We start from the raw sequence: 8,718 nt of genomic DNA, 5'->3' as shown, positions 1-8,718 counted from the left end.
CGATGGAAAAATCTGAAGATTATGTTTTCATGAGAGTAATGTTTCAGTTCATTTGAAAGTACTTTCATTTTTTTTAATGGAGAAACCAGATTGTTATGAAAGAAAAAAGGAGACTAGCACACTCATTCAAAGAGATGGTACATTTCCAGCCACAGTTGTTCACTGATGCTTTATTGTTTTGTTGAGGCACTTGTCCCCTCTTCTACCCCATTCCTATTCTCAGAATGCCATTCCATTCCTTAGTCAGCAAGAACACTGCAATATACTTAAATTTAAACCCAAATGGTTTTTATTGTTTGTTTGTGTGTCAAAAGCAAACATGTTTTCCTAAGTTATCTAGCAATTCATTTGTTTTTCTTTAAATTTCTGGATACTATCAAACTTTGAATGCATACAAATCTATGCTTTTATTATAGAATTAAAAAAAATCCATCTAGTGTCATGTAATGGCTGAAGTTTTAACCAAGAGTTGTAAAATTTTTAAAAATAAAACTCTGCCTGCCAGACAGTTTCACATTTGGGAACTCGGCTTTGCTTCACATATCCTGGCACGTAAAATAGTTTCCACATTCTCAGAAACCTAATGGTAATTCCACATTGCTCTTTCCCTCTGGGGGCTCACAGCATTTGTATCAGATTGCAACCTCTCTAGAAGCTCATGTTCATTTAAAAATCTTTCCCCACCTTGAGCTTTATTTGTATTTCTCATTCCATACTATTTTTCATGAGTTCAGTAGTTTTCAGGGAAAAGAATTTCCTACACTAGTACTTAATTGTAACAATCAATGATATGAAATTCTGCAGGTTAAGTTGGTGGCTGAGGATTTACAAAGACATCTCAAAATGAAGGAACTAATGTACAACATTGGATCTCAGTTGAAAAACTCTCCATCCCACATCATAATCTAATATTAGTCTTGTTTTTATAAGAACATTTCTATGTATGAAAATACATAAATGAGAGGAAAAGAACTCCGACACTCAAATTATTTATAGACTAAAGGCTGAATTATATTTCTAAATGTGAAGTAAGGATATTGCATTAGGCCATTCTTGTGTTGCTATAAAGAAGTATCTGAGACCAGGTAATTTATAAAAAAGTGGTTTAATTGGCTCACAGTTCTGCAGGCTGTACAGGAAGCACGGTGCCAACATCTCCTTCTGGGGAGGCCTCAGGGAGCTTTCACTCATGGGAGAAGGCAAAGCAGAGCAGACACCTCACACAGCAAAAACAGGAGCAAGAAAGAGAGAGAGTGGAGAGGAGATGCCACATACTTTTAAATGACCAGATCTCATGTGAATTCAGAGTGAGAGCTTGCTTATCACAAAGGGGAAGTCTCAAGCCATTTATGAGGGATTCATCCCATAATCTAAACACCTCTCACCAGGCCCTACCTCCAACAATGGGGATTACATTTTAACATGATATTGGGGTGGGGACAAATATCCAAACTTTACAATTCCACTCCTGGTCCCACCAGATCTCATGTTCTTCTGACATTGAAAAATACAATCATGCCTTCCCAATAATCCTCCAAAGTCTTAACTTATTCCAACATTAACTCAAAAGTCTAAAGTTCAAAGTCTCATCAGAGACAAGGCAAGTCCCTCACACCTATGAGCCTGTAAAAAAAAAAAAAGTTAGTTACTCCTAATATACAATGGGGGTACATGCATTGGGTAAACATTCCCATTCCAAAAGGGATAAATCATCCAAAAGAAAGGAACTACAGGCCCCATGCAATTTTGAAACCTAGTAGGGTAGTCATTAAATCTTAAAGTTCCAAAGCGATCTATTTTAACTACGTGTTCCACATCCAGGACACATTGGTGTGAGGGGTAGAGTCCCAATGCCTTGGGCAGCTCTGCCCCTGTATCTTTGCAGGGTAAAGCTCCCATACCTGCTCTGAGATTGTTGAATGCCTGCAGCTTTTCCAGGCATAGGGTGTAAGCTGCTAGTGATCTACCATTCTTGGGTCTGTAGGATGGTGGCCCCCTTCCCACAGCTCCACTAGGCAGTTCCCCAGTGGGCATTCCGTGTGGGGCCTCCAACCCCATACTTTTCCTCCACAATGACCTAGAAGTGGTTCTCTGTGAGGGCCACCCCTGTGACAGGCTTCTCCCTGGGTACCCAGGCTTTCTTATAGATCCTCTGAAATCTAGATGGAGGTTGCCAAGCCTTCACTCTTGCATTCTATTTGCCTGTAGGCTTAACACAATTTGGAAGCTGCCAAAGTTTATGACTTGTACTCTCTGGAGTGGCAGCCTGTGCTATACCTGGGGCCCTTTGAGCTATGGCTGGAGCTGGAATGGCTGGGTTGCAGGGAGCAGTGTCTCAAGACTGCACAGGGCAGTGAGGCCATGGGCCTGGCTTACAAAACCATTCTGTCCTCCTAGGCCTCAGAGCCTGTGATAGGAAGGATTGCCTCTTAGATCTCTAAAGTGCCTTTGAGGTTTTCTCCCCAGTGTCTTGGATGTTAGCACTTGGTTCCTTTTTAGTTATAAAAATAACTCTAGCAAGTGCTTGTTCCACAGCCTGCTTGTATTCATCTCCTGAAAAAGCTTTTTCTTTTTCTGTCATATAGCCAGGATGCAGATTTTCCTAATTTTTATGCTCTCCTTCCTGTTTAAATGTAAATTCCAACTTTGTCATTTCTTTGCTCCTGCAACTGGGCATAGGTTGTTAGAAGCAGCCAGACCCCATCTTGAACACTTTGCTAGTTAGAGATTTCCTCTACCAGATACCTTAGGCTGTCACTCTTCAGTTTAAACTTCCAGAGATGCCTAGGGCACGGACAGAATACAGCCAAGCTCTTCGATAAGGAATAACGTGTGATCTTTGCTCCATCTCCTGATAAGTTCTGCGTACTCATATGAGACCTTGGCAGCCTTGACTTCACTATTCGTATCACTATCAGCATTTTGGTCAAAACCATTCAACCAGTCTCTACGAAATTTCAAACTTTCTCTCATCTTCCTGTCTTCCTCTGAGCCCTCCAAATTCTTCCACCCTCTGCCTATTACGCAGTTTCAAAGTTGTTTCCACATTTTCAGGTATATTTATAACAATACCCAGCACCTGGTACCAACTTTCTATATTAGGCATTCTTGTGTTGCTATACGGAAATATCTGAGACTGGGTAATTTATAAGAAAAGACATTTTAAGTGGCTCAAGTTTCTACAGGCTGTACAGGAAGCATAGTGCTGGCATCTGCTTCTGGGGAGGCCTCAGGAAGATTTTACTCACAACAGAAGGCAAAGCAGGAGCAGACACTTCACATGACAAGCTCACTTATCTCCAAGGGTATGGCTGCAGCCATTCATGAAGGATCTGCCCCCATGATCCAGATACCTCCCACCAGGCCTCACCTCCAACATTGGGGATTACATTTCAACATGAGATATGGTTGGAGACAAATATCCAAACTATATCAGATTTTAAGATCTAAAAAGAATGGCCATGTGCAATGGCTCACACCTGTAATCCCAGTGTTTTGGGGGTCTGAGGCAGGAGGATCACTTGAGCCCAGGAGTTTGAGACCAGCCAGGGCAACATAGCGAGATCCTGTCTCTGCCAAAAAGTAAAACACTGCTCTGGCCTGGTTGTGAGTGTGTGTGTTCCTGTCTACATGGGAGGCTAAGGTGGAAGGATTGCTTGGACCCAGGAGTTCAAGGTTACTGTGACCTGTGATCATTCTGTTGCATTCCAGCCTTGGTGACAGAGTGGGACCCTGTCTCTGAAAATAATAATAATAACAATAATTGTTATCATTTAAATTTGGCTGAAATATGTGAGGATGAGTAATTTGGTCTAAATTATCTGCCTATATTGCTAAACATTGGAAAACTGCAGTGCAAAACTTCTGATTTTCTGTACAATCTAATCATAGCCAGTAATTGTAGCTAATCAAATTTTATGTATAGCAACCACAACTAGGTTAAGTGGAAATATATTTTTAATACATGCTTTTTGATGATAATAATGGTTAAGTGGTGAAAAAGTAACTGAATTAAACTTCTTTATATTTTAACAAGTACAGCTTTGTCTAGGTAAAATTGATTAGCATAATTAGAGTATTTCTCAATAAAGTCTATTATAGATTCCAAAATATATTTTCACATAGGATAAATTGAATCCTTTTATTTTCTTCTGGAAACTTACTATACGTAAAAAAGAAGGCGGGAAGGGAATTAAAGAAAAAAGTCCATTCTTCTGATGGCCTTTAAGTATCAAAGTAAACAGAAAATAACCTATTCCAACTACTGTTCCCATTGTTAAAATAGTCCTTTATAAATTTAAGAAAAAATATTAGTAGCAAAAATATGATGCAAACGATCATAGAAATTGGACAAAAACTTTTTTTTCTCTAAGCTTAACTCTTGCAGACAATTTATATGACAGTAGACTGCATTGGCTTATTTATGCAGTCTTTTATTTATTTGTTTATAGATACCTTGTCACTCTACGACTCTATCAGGAAAGGTTGTTGCCAAAGTGCATAATATTTTTATAGCCTGTCTGAAAGTATCAAAATCAGCACTAATAAGCCCAGTATACAATTTTTCAGTTTAGTTAAGTAGTGTTGCCTGAACCACTGCAATATGAATCAAAATAAGGTGCATTTTCACTTATTTTTTCAGGTACACTGCTGACAAGATTTGTGGGTAATGACTGAAAAGAAAATGACATTTTCTTTTCATGTTTTGTTGTTGCTAATGTTGGTGTTTTACATGTAGTTATGGGTTTCAATAGACTACTCCCTGAACCACAACGGTGGATTTTAAAATGGTATGTACATTAGTATGAGACATGTAGTATAAACACAGTTTGATTTCTCATATTAAGAGGTAAAATGTATCAAGGATGGCTAGCCAAAAATGCAGTTGTAGAAATCAGTCCAAAGTTTTCAAATGGAGAGTCTCAGTTTAACCAGGGATACCTGGGGACTGAATTTAGAGTGTTCCCCTTTTCTATCTACTACTTGGATATTCCCCTTGCTGAGAAACATTAGCTGATCAGAAAAATAAGCTGGGTTCTTCTCTTTTCTTTTCCTTTTTTTTTTTTTTTTTTAGATAGGATTTCACTCCCATCACCCAGGCTGGAGTGCAGTGGCACTGTCTCAGCTCACTACAACCTCTGCCTCCCAGACCCAAGGGATTCTCCCACCCCAGCCTCCAGAGTAGCTAGGAATACAGGCACATGCTACCGCTACTGGCTAATTTTTGTATTTTTAGTGAGATGGAGTTTCACCATGTTGGCCAGGCTGGTCTCAAACTCCTGACCTCAAGTGATCCTCCTGCCTTGGGCTCCCAAAGTTCTGGGATTATAGGCATGAGCCACTGCACGTGGCCCAAGCCGGGTTATTTTCTATATGTAGTAAAGTCTCTCTGTCCAGTTTAAAGAAAGACTAAAGAGTATGTCTTTTGATGAATAATAAGTTCTCCTCTGAATAACTGAACATAATGAAAGTCAAATTCTTGTTTTCTCAGTAGGAAAAAATTAGAGAAAGAGATTTTCTTTGCCAAATGTAGTAGTCGTGACAGGCTGTTATACATACTAAAGCTTTCTGAAACCTCACTGTCTCTATTATGGTAAAAGTATAAACTTTTATGTCTCAGGTGTACTCCATTAAAGCTATTAGATCAGAAAACATGTATTAGAATAGCACATTCACATCTGATTGATGAAGCTAATATTCCTTAGTACACAGATTGCTCCCACCACTCCATTGCATACAATTTCCTTGTGATTTAGAGATCAGTCTACTTTTGGCTTGCTGATTTTTATGAGATTTGGTTTTATGGTATTTGATACCTACATAGAAGTGGTCACCGCTATATTCCACAACTGGCTCAAAGGAGAACTCTTTATAAAGATTTATACACATTATAAACCACCCATCCTCATATTGAAACATCTTTAAACATTAATCTTCTTTCTACCACCCACCATATAACCTATGATAGCACCTGTGGATTTTCTATAAGGCGATGAGAGAATCAAATCTAAAAATGCAATATTCTCTGACAATTTTAAAATGATTATATTGATGGGAATCTATTCATGTAAGGATTCATCTTTGGTCTTAATTCTGCAGAATAAAGAGAAAAGCATATATAGAGAGGTCTCCATATTATATCCTTACTATAAAATAAAGAAGCAAATAATTGGTTGCCCAATTTTTAGTGAAGTCTTTCTACATTGTTAACAATGGTTTCCCATATAGAATAGGGTTTATATATAAATTAATATATTGTAAAAGAACGATATAATTCTTCCCCAGAATCAGACTAAAGACATAGAACAGGCTTTTTTCTACAGATCAGAATGATGGGTAGAATATTCCTGGAAGAACCATGATTGTCTTGAGCTCAACCTGACACCTACTGAACACTGTCAAATATGACTTGGTATGTTCCATATGAATGTATAATATGAACTACATGATTGTATACTCTGCATCATATGCCTTTATGTCTTTATCTACAAATTCTAGTGTATTTTCTTTTTCTTTTCTGAGACAGAGTCTCAGTCTGTTGCCCAGGCTGGAGTGCAGTGGCACGATCTTGGCTCACTGCAAGTTCCGGCTCCCGGGTTCATGCCATTCTCCTGCCTCAGCCCCCCAAGTAGCTGGGACTACAGGCGCCCGCCACCGCACCCGGCTAATTTTTTTGTATTTTTAGTAGAGACGGGGTTTCACCGTGGTCTCGATCTCCTAACAGCGTGATCCGCCCACCTTGGCCTCCCAAAGTGCTGGCATTATTGGCGTGAGCCACCGCGCCTGGCCATTGAAGGGTATTTTCTTATATTTTCATTTGTATGTTGAGTACACTTATCTAATAGATACTACTATTTGACTTCGGAAACACCTCAGGATTTGAACATCATTTAAATTCTGAAAAGAGAAAACAAGAAAAATTCCCTTTCTTTCTGTCCTTCATTTAAAAGGACATTTACCATTTAAAAGAGAGAATTAGATCCCCATGATCACCCTTGTGGGTGACAGATGACGGGCCATGCTCTCTGTCGGGGGTGGGGTGCGGATAGCTTGGGTTGCACAGGCTGGGATCAGGGATGACAGGAGGAGGTGGTTCTTGGCTACTCAGCCTGTTCCCAGGACCTGTCCCACCAGCAGAGGTACGATAAGGATGGTGGGCTCATGGCCTTTCATTACCCCAGTGGATCCTGTAGAACACATTGCCAGTCTCTTGTCGTCTATTTACCCGGCTTCTTTTGATATCCAGGTGAAAGAACTGGAGAAGAGTGCTTCAGGCCAGGCTTTTGAGCTGATTCTCAGCCCTCAGTCAAAAGAATCAATTCTATAATTCCCTTTCACCCCTCCACAGAAGGAGGATAATTTCCTTAGAGGAAACTCAGAAGATATGAGAAGCTGCAAAAGAAAGACACAAGTCCTACTAAGTTGAGGTCTTGAAGCAGCTTGCAAAGGATGGAGAAAGAAGTGGTTTAGAAAGCAATGGAAGAGAATACTAACTTCAGTAAAATGACAAAAAGAACCTGACCCACAAAATGGAAGCTAATGAAGAGAACAGAGAGGCACAAATGGTTGTCAAAGTGGAGTGTTTGCCAGAGAAGGATAAGCACATTGAACAAGTGCAGAAGAACAAAGAATCCAGAGGTCCTGTTGATGAGACTGAAGCTAATTTGTTCTGAGAACTGACTTTCACCCTCTCTTTCCTAAATATCCAAAAACTACTGGCCAGTGTCATTTATTCTTTCCCTTCTGACAATACTCTAGAAGCTAATGTGCAGCTGTATAGATAAACCCATACAGTAAGATATTGGTTTAGGGGATAAAGGGGATAAACTGAAAGTGGTTCTTTCTAATGTAGATACTTTTCTTATTGCCTCTTTTTTATTTCGGTACACTTGGTGTGCTGGGCTAATGGCAAGTACTGTTTTGCTCTGTGAAAACATATTGTGAAGAGTATGTAGTGGCTTCTTTAGAACTTTTAAATGCTGAATAATATATGTTCACTTTTCAATCCCAATTGTGTCCCAATCTTACCAGATGCTTAAATAGTTAAGCATCTTACAAGATATTTAAATGGTTAATAAAACTACACAGGACTATTGGTGGTAGTGACTTCAAAAAAATAAAAAGAGAGGCCTGGTGTGGTGGCTCACACCTGTAATCCCAGGACTTTGGAAAGCTGAGGCGGGAGGATCACTTGAGGTTGAGTTCGAGACCAGCCTAGCCGACATGGTGAAATCCTGTCCCTACTAAAAATACAAAAATTAGCCGGGTGTGCTGACAGATGCCTGTAGTCCCAGCTACTCAGGAGGCTAAGGCACGAAAATTGCTTGAACCTTGGAGACGGAGGTTACAATGAGACGAGATCATACCACCGTACTCCTGCCTAGGTGATATAGCAATACTTCGTCTCAAAAAAAAAAAAATAAAAAATAAAAATGGAGAATTACATGAACGTTTTTAAACTAGATTTGTGATTCTCTTGGTTCTCTGAATTTTACAGACAAATTTAATCCTCATAATAGATGACAAAAGAATCTTCCTTGAGGCTTTGACCAGCCCATAGATCCATAAGTTGAACCCATGCCCAGAGAATTTCCCATCTTCTTTTAAGTGCCCTAAACATATAAATTAATGAAAAAGTAGGGATTGTTAGCTTGAGAGAAGCCCTAGGAGACCAAAATACACAACAGAGAAAAGTAAAAAGGAAATTGGAGAAAAGAG

At 39.4% G+C, this 8,718-nt stretch overlaps 1 pseudogene; it reads left to right on the top strand.

Annotated features, from left to right (window-relative positions):
• The first annotated feature begins 7,018 nt into the window (after positions 1–7,018).
• LOC129480152 (stathmin-like) lies at positions 7,019–7,673 on the top strand (annotated as a pseudogene).
• The last annotated feature ends 1,045 nt before the right edge of the window (positions 7,674–8,718 follow it).

The sequence above is a fragment of the Symphalangus syndactylus genome, chromosome 4 (assembly GCF_028878055.3).
Source record: "Symphalangus syndactylus isolate Jambi chromosome 4, NHGRI_mSymSyn1-v2.1_pri, whole genome shotgun sequence".
Lineage (NCBI taxonomy): Eukaryota > Metazoa > Chordata > Mammalia > Primates > Hylobatidae > Symphalangus > Symphalangus syndactylus.
This window is presented reverse-complemented; position numbering and strand designations above follow the sequence as displayed.